The 16,775-nt window shown below is 35.8% G+C and overlaps 1 protein-coding gene across 1 annotated transcript in view; it reads left to right on the top strand.

The window, feature by feature from the left end:
* LOC132906121 (transmembrane protease serine 9-like) overlaps positions 1-16,775 on the top strand; it is a 400,143-nt gene that overhangs the window by 36,358 nt on the left and 347,010 nt on the right. The gene's annotated exons all lie outside the window — the stretch shown is intronic.

The raw sequence follows: 16,775 nt of genomic DNA, 5'->3' as shown, positions 1-16,775 counted from the left end.
GCTACTCTTCACCAATCCTCTCCCATTTCAACCTATCTTTACATCCTTTTCTCTTCAACCATATATCTCTTTCTCCTCCATACGCTATTTCTTTGCGACTCCTTATCCACCCCCTGCCCTAAGTACAGAGCAGGATCGACGAGAGAATCACGGCGGACTGACTTTTATTGTCTGCGATAATCTTCGAACCCGGAGAGGACAAGAGCGACACCCTTCGAGAAATACCTCTGCTTCTCTAGTCTCTCTCTAGCTACAAACTTGCTCTTTGGACGATCGTAGTGGCGGAACGATCTAACGGGATAGCCACCCTCGAACGCTAAAAGCACCCCCGACGTCGCCAACTCGACTAGAGGGGGTAAGTTGAGGGGAGGGTAGGAGACAATGCGAGAAGTCGACGCGAATCAACGACATCGCGCGCGGAAGTTTGTTCTTTATCGCGTGGAGAATATCGGCCGTGAGAAAGAAAGAAAAAAGGAACGAGGGGCAGAGGCGTGTTGGGAGATTTCTCCGGAGCGTCAGCCGTTGCCGAGGGACGTGCACCGAACTCCAGGTACAGATCGAACACATGAGGTCGTCGTTGTTCTCCCTCTCTTCCACACCGGATATATTATACGCCGGATTTCGGGAAAAGTTTCACGGATACGATTTTCGGCGTTACTTCGTTTCACTTTCCGTTCCTAAAGGAAGAGAGCAAGAGGGTTGAATGGTTGGGGAGGTTAGGGAAGGCTGGTCGCGTGACCATGGCGCCCGATGTACTATCAGCACCGTCACCGTTAACACCGTCTGTAACCGTCGACCCTGCTCGCTCTGAAACAGACACGCTCGGCCCAATCAATTCAACGTCAAAGTTACCCCTTTAGGAAACTGCACGCTCCACGTCCTACCTTCGCGTTAGCCAGTCACGCCATGACGAGCCGATTTCCCTCGAAATTTATTTTCAACCTGTAAATGCCATGAGACTATGCGCGTACGTGGATCGTGGAATAAAAAGCTCGGTGGTAACGTCGTTTCCGATTTCGCGTTAGTGAATGTTCTACGGAGAGTTCGTGACCGGAGGACGAATTGTTATTGGGCTTGTAAGCTGCTGGCATCGAATGTTGCTCATGATCGATAGTGTATTTACAGCTTTGGAAAGGATAAAATTGATCAAGTTTATAGCTCGATTGACACTACCAATGTTAATGTTACCTTTGTGTGTTTGTTAATAAATTAGGTAACTAAAAGAGATATGATTTCGAAACAAATGCTTCAAATGCAAAACTTGGAACGTTAATCAATAGTCCATACATAATAGTGTGTACATGAAGTGAAATTTTTCATTCGTTGGGTTGTTATATTTATTCTTACAGCTAATTTCCATCAGATACATAATTCAAAGTACTAAATAATGCCCCATAATTTTCTCACATAATGAATAACAATCACTCGTTCTTCTTTTCTGCAAATGATAGTTTCTCGATAGTCCATTATTTCGTTAAAACGTATAAAGAATTCTTGTAAAAGAATGGAAAGTCCCTAAGAAAGTTTGTTTATTCACTAATTAAAAAAAACTACTGTAAATACATATTTATATAAAAAAAAGGAATGCATTTTATTGTAATTATATAAATTCCTTTTTATAATGTTGCAGAGAAAGCTAAGAAAATCTCCATGACCATTGAAGCACATTTTTATGCAGATTTCACATGGATAAGACGCGCTTTACGCGAATAAATACGTGGTTTCTTTCGTAACACGAGATTCTGCGCTTAAGCTTCGGATGTAGCTCTTATATACGTTGGAAGTACGGAAAAAGGATGACGTTCCGTCTAAAAATAAATCGTACAACGCGATATTCAAATCTAAGTTTCTTTAAATTTAAAGTTACGTTTTAAAGAATGGAAAGTGTTCCTTTGGAATTAATACGATGTGATATGTTTTATACTAGCCAGTAACCAAGGCAAGGTAAATCATACGACATATCTGATCTAAGCTAACTTAAACCTTCTTGATCCAAGACTTACGTATCTAGTTTACACCTAGCACAAGCGAATTAAGCTCAGACGCAACGTGCCTAATCTACTGCATTCAAACCTAGTCAACTAAATGTAGATTTAACGTATCTAATCTACATCTAGCTTTGATTCAAGTTATCTCGTTCGAGACTTTGAATGTTATTAATATCGAGACTGATAATTTATTAGTTTATTAGTTTAGGTTTTCACTCTTCAATTTCTTCGAGAAAAATTTTGACTCTTGTCAATAAACTAAATATTTGACTTAACGAACGATTATACAATCCGGTAGAAAGGTTGTCTTTACAGAATTTTTAAAGCTTTTTATAATAATAAAATTATCTATGTAAATTTAATTTGTCTATAGGGTGTGAAATAATATTTTTAACAATTGAGGATTAATCGTGTAACAACATACTAGAGGATTTAATTACTCTTTGAATCTTTTTCCATCGTTTCTTTTAATTGCTTTTGCACATTAAAATTTAACAAATTCTCATGAATATATCTCCTACCTTTACGTGTACACCACGTCCTAGGTACAATCCACTGGTCATTCCCAAAGCACGTAAAAATTTATCACAGCGGAAGATGGAAGTTTGATCTTCTGTCTCAGTCACTAATGACAACGTCGATACCTTGGACTGATTCGTGTAATGCTTAAACTCGACGGAGTCACGGACCGGATAGATCAATAAAGCAGAGTATTTATTGTATCCCCGTTATTTCGTGTCTCGTTTATTGGGAGCGGGTCAAGAACGATAAATATTGATGGGTAACGCGTCGCGCGGTCTCTAAATATTCACAAAGGCTGGGCTCGTATGATGGGTAGCCGCGAGCACCGCTGATTATTATCGTCTGGTCCATCACCTTGTTTCCAAAAGAAGAGGCAGAGAGAAAGAGACTCGCCAACCGATGGAAAGAATTCTTTTTTTTTTTTTAGGATGCTTGATCGACGAGAGGTTGCTCGAAAGAGTCGTCTCATTAATTCGGTACGTACTTGTACGAACGGCCAGAAAGATGGGTGGAGGCAGAATACAGTGTTGGAAAACGTTGAAGAACGAGAAGAGATGGAGTACGAAAGGAGGATAAGTAATCGAGTGACTCGCTATAATTTTAATGAGTTCCTCGATGGTACGAAGACAACTGCGATAGAGAGACTGACATCTCGAACGACTACGACGACAACGAGCAAAAGAAGAGAGGAAAGGTGAACGACGACGAAGCTGCTGCTTTCGCCGAGAACAGCCCCGCTTTGACTTGAAAGTGCGACCGGGCATCGAACGGAAAAACCCCGGGGATAATACTTCCACAGAAGTACCTTCCCTTTCTCCCCTCCACCAACCGAAAGCTGTCTGCCCGGCTCGTTGCTCGACAGCTCGCCGACGCTCTGCGATTTTTCCGTCCAGTCATGAATAGCAACGAGTGGAAAAACAGGAAAGTTCCGGCCGCGCGGCCAACTTTCTCCCCAGCCACTGAGTTTCTTCTTAGCTGTTGAAACTGCTTTCCGACCAACGGTTCCTGTTCTAACCCCCTCCGTGTGAAACGAGATACCGACTTCGATTCCGGCAACCGGCTGTTTACAATTAGTCGATAAACCCGAATCGCTGATAAAGAGCCGTGCTACCACTGAACTGAAAACCACTGGTACACTTGGTGAAACTAGGTGATGTTGTAAACGGGTAAAAGGGAAATTGGAATTACAGGTGAAAGGTCCAGAGGTTGACCTTTCGATCGGTTTGATAAATTAATGGTGTTTTTGAAAGGACTTTTTTCTGAAGGGGTGACATATTGATTAGTGGATATAAATGGAAATTGTCGAGTCTAATGAAAAGTGACGTGTGCTTCTTGAAGCTTGAAATTTTCAGATACAAAGTTTTTCACTTCTTGTCGTATAATTAGACGGGGGTTGTTTAAGTGTTTCTGAGAAATTGATATTTGTAAGTATGTATAGGCTGTGTATGATGTGCATAAAATACCGATAATAGAGTACTTGTTATTATAATTAACGAGTAAAACAAACTTCTAATTAGATTTCAATTCTTCAGTTACGTTCATAGAAATATTAATTGTTTTAAATGAAATATAATCAATGAATTATAAGAATACTAAAATCATAATATTCAGCTCATTTCAACTCAACGAAATGTCAACACATCTGACATTAACAACAAATCTGATTGTAAAGATTCTGACAAAGGTCTCGTATCTATACCACATATTATAATAATTTTCTATCCTCTACTGTCACGTAGGTTTATAAATTATGAAAGCTCGTCTATGCAGAAGATCCGAACACAACGGACAATGATGAACGTGATATAGTGAACAATCAACTATAATTGAAACAATTTTCAATATCCTCTTTCCACGCTCATGCGCGCATAATAAACAAAACCCTTCTTCCGCACCTCTAGAACTGTAAAGCGCAACAAATCCCATTATACCCTCGTGCAGCAATCAACGCCGCGCGACGTGACAAGAAGCGGATCGTTTTCGGCGTATCCGTAGCTCGTCACGCGGAGATTAATCTGTTTCATCGTGCCCGTTAATAATTGATGCGGAACGAAACGTTTTTATTGGATAGGACATGCGAGTGTTACGATCAGTAATCGGCTTGATTGCACCGCCATTTGAAAAGTCGACATATATAACAGATCCCTCGGGTAGGAAGGGTTCCCGATATTATATAGGGTGCTTCAGAAAGTTAAAATCAGGACGTTAAAGTCAGGAGCACGTATTACTCATCAAAATGATGTGGCTATGATGTGTAAGATATTAATCATATTTATATAGCGATGAAGACCTAGTTTTGGAGAATCGAGATCCTCATTTTTCCTTCATCACTATCTAACGTTTTACTTCACAAACTTACTATAGCAATATGTAATCTTACTTATTGAAAGCTATAGTCTAATAGTAAAAGAAAATAATTTCTACACAGAGATTTTAATGGATCCAATTTCAAAATAAAAGCAAAGCGAAAGTGTCTTAATAAACATGTCCAAATATTTATACAACTCTATTCATTTCAACATACGCGTTTGCTCGTGTTAATTCAAGGAGATAATACATTTTCCCGTGTCTGTTGTTTGATAACGTCAATAAAATTACTTACTAATGAGCGTACATACTATTTACTTTATATTTACTATTCCTGATGAAACTATTTAGTCGATGCATATGCACAGGCATGCAATGAAGTTTTCGTATTTGAAAACGTCCTTTAATCCTGAAACTACAATGAGACTCCTCTTTATTAAAATTTTCTTGCTCGCCAAATGAGCACTATATGAAATTTTACCCCAACTTTTTGAAACACGCTATATAGCGATGGCAGGGATGGTCTGCACGAGCCATGGATGCCACTAAAGTTGGTGGACGTTTTTGGCGGGTCGTTGGTCGACAAAACTGTCCTGTCGCGATCGAATCCCTCTCTCGTGACATCGCTAGCGCAGACGACAGGCTTGGCTTTTTAAAACGCGACTAGCAGACGAAATTCCCTCGAATTTAAATAGTTCCCTGTTACCAGGCCAGACACTACCACCGACACGGGGACGCGTCTACGCAACACCAGGCCACGTTCGTTCGATTTAGCTTCGCGCGATTTAAATCAAGTTGATTTAAGCCTTCCCTCGACTGCTCTCGTATCCTGGTTCACCATTCTCCCACTTTCACGAACCCTTTTTGTTATTCCTCTAATTCTACCAGTCACGCCACGACCCATGGTGTCTTTATCCTGCTTGTATTGGTTAGTAGCAGTTCGATTGCCACCATCTTTCTCGCTTTTCACGCGTTCCAGTCCATTTTCGGCTCCTCTTGGCAGGCCACTAGCCTTCCGCCCACGTCACACGCGTTCTTTCGCACCACTCGTTTTTCCAACCCCGGCTCCATTGTTTCCATTCGCTGATGTTTCTCGATTTGGGTCGATCGACGGCAAATGCACGTCGAAATCGATCTAACAAGCGGGCACCGCTATCGGTACTTATTGTGCAGCCGGCGCGGCCCGATTGATTGGGGTTACGTGTATTCGTGTAAAGTGCGGCCGGAGAACATTTAGGCTAATCGGTTTATTGGACGATCCAGCCTTTTAGAAGTGTTCAAATTGTGCAAACAAGGTGATTGTGAAAGGGACGGAAAGAGTAAGCTGTTAGCGAGTACGCGTATTTGGAGGGAATTTTTTTATTACATGTATAATATAGTAGCTCATAATTGAGCTATATCATAAGCTCAAATATAGAGAAAAATGACATTTGCGTGTATTATTTTCTAAAATATATTTTGAAATTTATGATAGTTTATTCCATCTCATTGTGAGAAATAAACTCATGAAACTAAATCTTTTCTTTTTAATGTTGGAAATGGAACCTGGGAAATTGTTATGTTCTCTTTTAAACTATTAATGAAAAAGAAATAAGATATAAATATGTACGTTAAACAAGAATTGTAAAGTGAAATACGTTGCGTCTGTATCGGTTATTAAATTTCACAGACAATTGCAAAGCAAAATTAAATTATCTTACTCGCAGGGCAAATATGCGATATAAATCGTTTCATAGAAATTTCTATTTCTTTCAGTGATTGGTGTAATATAGAAATATAATAGTATTATCAAACAATGTAATATCTAATATTAAATATCTTGGTAATTTTGAAAAATTTTATTCGAAATGACTAAGTAACACGAAATTGTATATTCTTCTATATTAGTATGTGTAAATTAACTTTCAAAGTAATATTGGCATTGAGCAGACATTAATTAAAGGAAAAAAGTAATGAAGATGTGAAAGGGAATTTTAACTAAAGTAGATCGACGGCAGTATCTCCAATCGTTCATTTTATGATAAAATTGTTAATTTCTCAGCTGCATTCAATGCCTTTGTATCGAAGATAATGGATAAAAAGCTTCTACTGAAGATATTAAATTGTTCTCTTCTTTCCTGGTACACCCTGTAATTTATCAAATTCTCATAAATGTACGAAAGGTATAGGATAGAAAAAGTTTTATACGTGATAGTCAAGTTGAATTACGAATCACAGAGGTCGTATAAAATATGCAAATTGAAATATTTATAAGACACGCTTCACATGCTAGTTACATATACTAGTTCCAAAAATTATAACACATAATTCAAAAGTATTTACTTAAACATAGAATTTTGTACAGTTTACTATTACGAAATTTCAATATTTCCGAATCGATCATTTCGCTCATTGTCTTTTAAACGCCATCCATAATCCTAGGATCAATCACTTACATTTTGCAAAATAAAATTTACGTCCACAGCTGTGTATGTATTGCTCGAAAGTTTCCATAGAGCAAATCACAAAGGAAGAAAAGAACTAAAGTACATTTAATAAATCATTGCATGTCGAGAATAATTCATTGCATTTTTCATTCTGCCAATGAAATCCTAGACCCCCGGATGCTCTGCTAAAATTTTCATCCAAGGAAGCTAAAGCAACTCAAAAAGAGGCTGGCAGAGAGCGCCATAACGGAGGCACTGAGCTGGTGCAACGATTCAAGACGCCCTTAACCTCCGGCGAACGTGTGTTGGATGCAGGAAGCCACGCTCAACCAAGCTGGTCAACGTATCACCTGGTCGGTGGAACGTCTTGAACCACAATGTTGCGGCAATTTAACTTTGTAGTTGACTCACGTGCGTGGTGCATACGAATGGTGTTTCGCGATGACTCGCGTGTAAACGTATTGCTCGAACGCAACTCCAAAACACAACCAGTAGCTACAAACTGGTGGAAGGGAAGAGTTTGGAAAGGGCGTACGACCCTTAAAACCGTACGAGGAACAACGGTAAAGCGTGTCAGTCAGGTCGGGCACGAGCATCACGAGCGTATTACATTCACCGCGTTCCAACCCTTCACCGATATACATCCATGTCTCCGTGAGTCTTCGTCCCTTTCATCTGGCAGCCAGTTCGCTTACTCTCCCTGTTTCTCGTGCAATGCAATTTCAAATTAATTATGCATCGAACTACATCGGCCGTAGGCAGGCGTCGAGTAATATTCCGGCAGTTCACGCCTTCGTGGCCGAAAGAGGCAGCTAATAAACCGGCATCAATTAGTCGACACGCTATACCTTGCCATGTACACGATATCTGTGGTATCCCGAATTAGGCCTGGCCTCGCATACACGTGTACACACGTACACCCCCTTTCGTAAGTATCAAGATACTTTGCAGACAGTGAGGTTCTTCTCGGAATATTTGGACAACTATGCAGGAATTACGTGGATCGAAACTTTATATAAAGATAGATGAAGATTATAAAACTTTAAGGTAAATATACAAATTATATATTAAATATTATCACACTCTCTGCCATTTATAAGAAAGTAATTAAAAAGGAACTCAATACACTGTCGCTTAGTTCCATATTATTTAAACTGCATTATCATTTCACTTTCGGGAATAGATAGCTAATCTATCTATTTTTGAATAGTTTTATAATATTGATTGTCATAACAAGCCGTTATAACATGACAAATCATATTCCGTTGGTTTTACACAACACTTCTAGGATACCTATGTATTTTTAAAAGGTAATTTAATATATTTTTGCATGTAACAGATTGTCTTTCGTTTCAACTAATTTTAAATCATTTATATATTCTGTTTCAGGTATTAAAACATATGAAAATCATACAATTGGTAGCTATCATAGAATAACATTCAATTTTTTCTCTTTTGTATTAAGCATTTTTTTCGTTGCTTTAACCGGTTCTAACAGTCGTGTTATTCCGTCGTATTTGTTTCGAATTAATTCTACATGTTAAATAAACTTCTCTAAGTTTTCGTACAAAACTGTTCCAGTAAGATTTAACTCTGGAAATTATGAGGATCAACATGTATAATTTTTATTTGTCATATAACATGACATGTATAATTCATGTTATATTGTTATAACTTATAAAAATGGATTTTATCTTGCCTGAATGTAAAATCATGGTCGATTAATCGTTTTCTTGATAATTTGAACAAATTGTCACATTTTATGCCTTTATATTTTGTATGATACCAGAAGATATCCTAATACTTATGAATGGGAGTGTACACATGACCAGAAATACAAGGGAGTGCATCCCTTGTGCCTCGACTGTGATAGATCGAATCTCAATTTTGACGCGTTTTGCCAAATCAACGTCGATGGAATGATAGGCTGCCATTCATATCGATTGCTAATACGGGATATGAACTATCCCTGTATCAAAGTAGGCCCTCGTGCTTCCGGCCAATGCTGCTCGATCCCACGTTTCCCCTTTGCCGCTTCAGTAATTAATTAATTCAATTCTATCCTTTGTATGGATGCGCCAAAGCTTGGATCCGATCGTGTTGCAATAACTATGAACGAGTTGCTTTCTCGTTTACGAGTATATCTCGATTGAAAAGTAATATAGTGAAAAATAATTGGCCCAATGATCCCCGGCTCGAATGCCAATCATGATTATTGAAATAACAGAGATTTTGGTATTATCTGGATTTACACCTTCATTTCTAATATTTTTGACAGATTAGAAGCTTTCTGTAGATTTATAAATTATGTAATCCTATCTTATTTTTACAAATAGTAGTTATTAGGATGAATTATACAGTAGATTCTTTTTAACACGTTCTCTTCCAAATTGTTTTAAACGAGTTTTTAGAATAGCACAAAGCGATCTTTCTTTTTATTACAACGCAGTTTTTATATTACACAATTTTGTGTAAGGAACTATTCATAAAGTTCCTCTTTCTGTTAGACGAAATAAATTTTTTATTTTACTGTTATTTCCTGGGTACATAGCTATAATAATTATACATAGGATACTCGTAATGAGCGTAATAATCATTAAATGATTGTAGGCTTTAATTGATTAAGCTCAATATATAGTGGGTATTGTATTTATCGGAATAAAAGCTACAAGCTCTTTTTAGAAAGTAATTTTATGAATAACAAGCATGCAACAATAAATATAATTTATTATGAAAATATTAATTATCTAAATCAATTATCTACTAGCACAATAAGATACTCAAAGATTTTATATTATGGAAATTTAACTTTTTGCAAATCACGCATGCAATGTTTGTACTGAAGAAAAATTCGTTGTCACTCATATATGAGTGACGCGGTTATCACAAAACAAGTCTGTCACTCATATTACTGTCACTGAGTGACATACTACAGAACGTGTTAATGTTGGTATAGAATGGAAAATGGCAATCATAATTTATTCTATGGTAACGATATTGTCTAGTTAAATGTCTTCCTTAAAAAACTTGAAAATTAATCATATTTGTGAGCAATATACACGAGTAGATTTAATTATTTTGTAATGTAAAACGTAATTAATAAATAAGTCGTTCTGTGTGGATCATGATATTAAGTTTATGACTTCAAAAAGTAGGATGGTAATGTACTTTGTATAAAATATAAGATGCTTGAATTTTTGTGGATTTAGAATTGCTTTTATAAGTTCGTAATCGTATCACAATAAAATTAAAAGTTAATTAAATACGATCTTACGCTGTTTCTAATTATTTTATATTTATTATAGGTATTCAATTATTCCAGAAATTTCATGAAGCACATATATTTTCGTGAAAATTAAATCAAATTTTTTGAAGGCGCTCGAAAAATTACATCGTTAAATTGATTTGCTATATATGTTTAATGATCTTACTGGTATTTCATAATAAAAGTTTCAAAAGGTTTTTAACAGATGTTAAAGAATTATAAAAAGAGAGAGAGTTAAGATTTTAATTAATATAATGAACAGTAGATTTTGAAGCGGTTTACCATGATGATGATTCTTTGAAATAAGTTCGCAATCCAATCAAATTTTTAAAACTCCAATATTGGATTTCCGAAGAATTTTGCAGGGATTCGTTAATGCAGGATATTAACGTTGGATAATGAGATCAATAACTACACAGGAGCTATTATTATCGTTAAAAAATATTCATTTATGAAAACCGGACTATTATCCAATTTGTCACGGATTTTGGTTAAAAAATTAATATTAAAATTAGTCAAGTTTTTCATATCAAAATATTATTAAAATAAATACATAAATTATCTCATAAAATACAACTTAAGGAATATAATGTTTTACTCTTTTTAACATCTTTTTGCTGAAATTCTTCTTCTTTATATTAAATATAAAGTGTAATTTAAAATGTCCGCTTTTTTACTTTATTAAAGACAAAAAACTTTAATTTTTTCACTTAAAACTGCTGTATCACCCTGCAAAAGAGGTTAATTTCTACATTATCGAAATTTAGAATAAATTCAGAATAAATTCGGACACTTTATTGGAACAATTTAATATCAATGAACTTAATAATAACTAATTAAGTGAAATAAATCACTATCTATTGTTCATTTTCTAAACAAAAATACAATTTTAAAACATTTAAGAGATACATTAAATATTTTGACTAAATTAAAAAGCTTTAATATTTTCGAAGCACAAGCACAACCAATGAACTCGTGTCTTCCTCGAGAAAAACTGTCGCGAACATTTTCCCGTTATTATTGGCAACTTCTCAAATTTCCACGCATTACACCCCGTTCGAAAGGTGGTGTCGCCTGGTCGTTTAACGTAAACACGGCTGTATAGGCAATAACTTGGCGCATAAATCAAAGCTCAAATAGATACGGGCACGACGGGAAATAAAGGGGTAATAATCGTAAAACATGTAAGAGTCAAGCGTGAAATACATTTAGAGCGAAATCAAGCGGTATAATGGTGGATCAATTCTGCAACTACACGTACCTTCGAGGAAGCAGCGTTTCATGCCACCTAAACTCGTAAAATAACTCCAAACAAGTTCTGATAAATTGTAGCCGTCACAGCACGTGCGAAGCGATCCCCATTAGTTACACCGTTTCCCGCCCAGAATGTGCCCTTGTCTTTTTCGTGAAACACGTGCCCTACCTCCTATCAGACGTCAAAATTTGTAGCACACGTGCTACCTACTATTGGATACGACGATATATTTCATTAATAAATTTATGCCCCCGACAGACACCCGTCTTGTTTCCGCCGGCGAGAATCCACAGACTTGCTTGCGATCGAAGTTCCCTCGTTTCTCTAGAAACTTCACGGAAGATCGGTTTCAGATATTTTTTAGCTTGCTATGATCTTCGAATTTGTATACTCTAATTGAACGCTATATTTGTCAAGCAAAAGAATTTTTAATGTTGTAAGAAACTGTTTAAAATGGAAATGAGAAATCATGCATACGAAGTATAATTTCTTCATATTTTGTTCAGACTTATATCTTTTTATACTTAAATTCACACCTAAGCAATTAGAAAGTAGAACTTAAGTAGAGGCATACCGTAGACTATAAATATCATAGCCAGTATTTTATTTCGGATATTTTTTGATATACCTAATGCATACGAAGTATAATTTCTTCATATTTTGTTCAGACTTATATCTTTTTATACTTAAATTTACACTTAAGCAATTAGAAAGTAGAACCTAAGTAGAGGCATACCGTAGACTATAAATATCATAGCCAGTATTTTATTTCGGATATTTTTTGATATACCTAATGCGTACGAAGTATAATTTCCTCATATTTTGTTCAGACTTATATCTTTTTATACTTAAATTTACACCTAAGCAATTAGAAAGTAGAACTTAAGTAGAGGCATACCGTAGACTATAAATATCGTAGCCAGTATTTTATTTCGGATATTTTTTGATATACCTAATGCGTACGAAGTATAATTTCTTCATATTTTGTTCAGACTTATATCTTTTTATACTTAAATTTACACCTAAGCAATTAGAAAGTAGAACTTAAGTAGAGGCATACCGTAGACTATAAATATCATAGCCAGTATTTTATTTCGGATATTTTTTGATATACCTAATGCGTACGAAGTATAATTTCTTCATATTTTGTTCAGACTTATATCTTTTTATACTTAAATTCACACCTAAGCAATTAGAAAGTAGAACTTAAGTAGAGGCATACCGTAGACTATAAATATCGTAGCCAGTATTTTATTTCGGATATTTTTTGATGTACCTAATTTGTACATTTTAATTTCCTATACATGCATAGCTAACCACAGCCTGGATACTACCTTTTTTGGTTTACTATTTTATATTCTAATCACTGTTTCTCCTATCAAATGTCAATTTTTTATGAGAGAAGAAAAATTCGATTATATAGAGAATTTAAAGCAGAACCCTTTTTTTAATAGATCGAGCTTGCGTTTTCGTTTATGATAGTATGTTCGTCATCCGCGAATCTATCTTCTCATTTATCGGTGTGCTTCAAGTAAATTAGCCCGTGTGAACGAGTAATTCATGTGCCACACTTCCCAGGCATTAATTTACGAGGCGTTCCCTCATTGGAACTCATGCAAATTGTTCTTCGCGATAAAAATTGTTATCGCATGAATATTTACGGCCAATGCAGAAATTTATATTATAAGCAGTTTATTATATTCGTAATTTATCGACATCCATTAATAAACAAGGTCTCATTGTAAACGATTACTCGGTTTTTTTTAGTTTAAGATACAAGCTAATTTACAAGATTGAAGATTTTCAAATTGACAACGTATTAAGTGTTATATATCTATATAATTATAAATAATTATAACATGTAGATGTAAATATTAAAATACCTATTGGCCATACGGTTCCTGACTTCATGTTATAATAATATCTTCAAACACAGGTCTTGTAAACTATAACATTTTACTGTTTAAAATTATTTTTCGATAATAAATATAATGTATCTATGAATTAATGAATACCAAACAGTAAAACGCCTTATAAGATTATTATCAATTGAGGTTACTAAATTTAAAAATTCCATAAGGTCATATGAAAAAAAACATTAACAAAATCATAGTATAAGCTTCGTTAAATAATACATCAACAATTTATAAACAATGCATATGAAATAACCATGAAATTTTTAATATTTTCTACTCAGAAGATAGTCAAAAGTATACCCTAAATAATGCATTTTGATTTAAATCGATATCTCAATTGGTTCCGAAGATATAACGTTTGAAAGTAGATAGAATAGACGTAACTAAGCCTATAGAATTGTGAATGACAGCCTACAGCGGTCTGACCTACATTTTTTCCAGGAAATGCGTACGCTTAGTAGTAGTAATAGTAAAAAGCCGTAGACGCTGTCTGTCACGGACCAGCGCGCTATTAACCGAGTTATGATTGGTCAGTGACGCGGTGCAAAAGAGAGGATCGTGCGTGGGAGAGAGATAGCGATAGGGAATTATTGAAAAATTCGATTCTCTTCAAACGATCATATCTCAGCAACGGAAAGTCGGTTCGAAATGAAACAAGAAGCATTTTATAGGGGAAAGTTCACTATTTCCGATGATTTTAATTTTATTTGCAAATTTTCATCTGTTTTGTAACAGCGATTGTTTAAATTTGTAGTAGTGTCAATAGGTGTTGCACGTATATTTCAAGTTTATCGAAATAAATGCCTACATTTCTCAAATAATTTCATCATAATAGTATTGTTAATAGTTTTTATACTAATTATAATGCAAAGTTATGTGTATTTTTAACATGTTTATATTTACTTCTGCTTCTTCTTAAATCACTATATGTAGATAATTGTATTTCGGTATAAGATCAAACATGTACGATAAAAAATGAAAAACAGATGTCTAATTCCGTCGACTAAAAACTATTTCAAAAGGTTGGCAGCATTCAAGCATAAACAGCACCACACGCTGTTATTACATTCAGTTCTTTCGACGAAATCAAATCACCGTACGTACAAAGCAGTACGTGATCTCGCGAGGTTATTGCACGCCCTTAGAGCGGAGGTCCTCTTTGTGTTCACCATTCGCCGATTCTTTCCTTCCCCTTTTCGAATACTACGTTGCCTTATTTCGATTTTCATTACCTTTGAGGGGCGGCGCCCGGCGAAGGGGGAAATATATGACGTGCTTCTCGCTAATCCTTCACGCGAAGTAGCGTGGAGAAGGATCGTTTATCTGGGAATGCAGCTAATCCATCGGACGGCCGAACGAAAATAAAATATGTTTCGTGAAAGCATGATGAATCTGGGAAAATGTTTATCTTAATACATCATTCCTCCAAAGTCGCGTATTTCTCAAACGCGCGTTTAGAGCGGCCGTTAACTTTCGAAATTGTTTCTCGGCTCTTGACAACCTTGATACACGACGCTCCGCCATCTTTTTTGAAAACGAACGAGAATGTGCTACATTTTTCTTTCCTTAAACTTGAAAGTCGCTGTTCTACAATTCTTGTAGATGTCGCGACATACTTTGGACAGTTTATTCTATGAACCAGATTTGAATTTCCATTTTCTCAGAAACTTAATCGCTAATTTAAGTGCATTCACTTTATCTTTACAATTGAAGCAAATAGTATATACTTTTTAAAAAATTCATCAAAAAAACCAAGCTTATTTGAACCAATGATTAAATCGAATTCCTCGTTATAATACATAGCAAAACGATTTTTTAAATTGATTGTTTACTCACCATAATAGATTATTATTGAATTGTTTGAAATTATACTTTGCATTTTATAATTCTTGGACAAAATCGATTTATTTTAAAAATGTTAACAGTTTTAATATAAAATGTTTCATGTATAATAAAAATAGGAAAATACAGAAAAATCAAATAAAAATCCTAATTACGTGTGAAATTTTTTTTCAGCTTACCAAGCAACCATATCAAGGCTGAGTCACTCGCCATCAGACAACGTAATTTCGAACGATACGTCAATGTGTAGAGCAAATTTTGGTGGAAATTACGAAATCGTGGTATAATGGATCGTACTAACCGGTAATTTCGGATCACGGTGAAGTTGTTAGTTTATGCAGCCATAAACCTTCCTGGTTGCTCGTCGTTGTCTCCCTCTCAGACCAAGTGGCGACGTCCACGGGGGATGATAGCGTTGGTAGCGGGACAATGTATCCTGTGGGCACAGAGGCGCCTTGCGTCCCGAGGTCGCCGCTATGTGATCCTGTCGACGCAGAGAGGATTAACGGTGCTAGCAGCCTATGTGAACGGGTTTTACTCGAACGTGTGAGAGTTCGGACACGTGGTAGGCTGATGTTACGAGAGTTCATGATGAAGTTCCTCGAGTGGCTCATGTTGCTGATAGAAATGGCCATCTCATAAGCGTCGTTCATGACTTCCCGGTGAATAATTGTGCGACAGCTTTTAGTACGTCTTTTAAGAGCTGTCTTTTTTCGGATTTTTTGACAGCGATGAAGGAAATACGTCCCTTAATTGTAATGAATCCTTCATTTCACGGTGATTAACTTTTATTCATTATTTTCAAAACAGTAAAAAGCTTTCATTAAAGACACGTTACGCAATACTTCAGGTTCATGAACTTCTTCGGCTGCATTGAATTTAAGTGAAGAATAAATAAAACGCAATTACATTATGACGACAATAAACATTAGGAAATATTAATAAATTATACCTTCGTGTGTACTAAAATCTACTATTTTCTAAACGTATCTCAATCTTATTATAAAACAAACTTACATATACGATAATAATGTTCAGGTATAGAAATTCAATTCACGTTTATTCTATGCTTCGACTAATTTCCATCACAACTTCTTCTAATCCCCAAAATAGCAGGCATCGATCAACTAGCCAGTCGGTGAAGAAAATTGTTCAACCGAAAGATCCAAGTAGACCTCTGTGCCACTAACTCTCTTAGAGCACGAGAAGTGGCATGAAATGGAGAAGGAGTGACCAGAGAAGAGGATGAATATG

Source organism: Bombus pascuorum, chromosome 4 (genome assembly GCF_905332965.1).
Source record: "Bombus pascuorum chromosome 4, iyBomPasc1.1, whole genome shotgun sequence".
NCBI classification, from domain to species: Eukaryota; Metazoa; Arthropoda; class Insecta; order Hymenoptera; family Apidae; genus Bombus; species Bombus pascuorum.
This window is presented reverse-complemented; position numbering and strand designations above follow the sequence as displayed.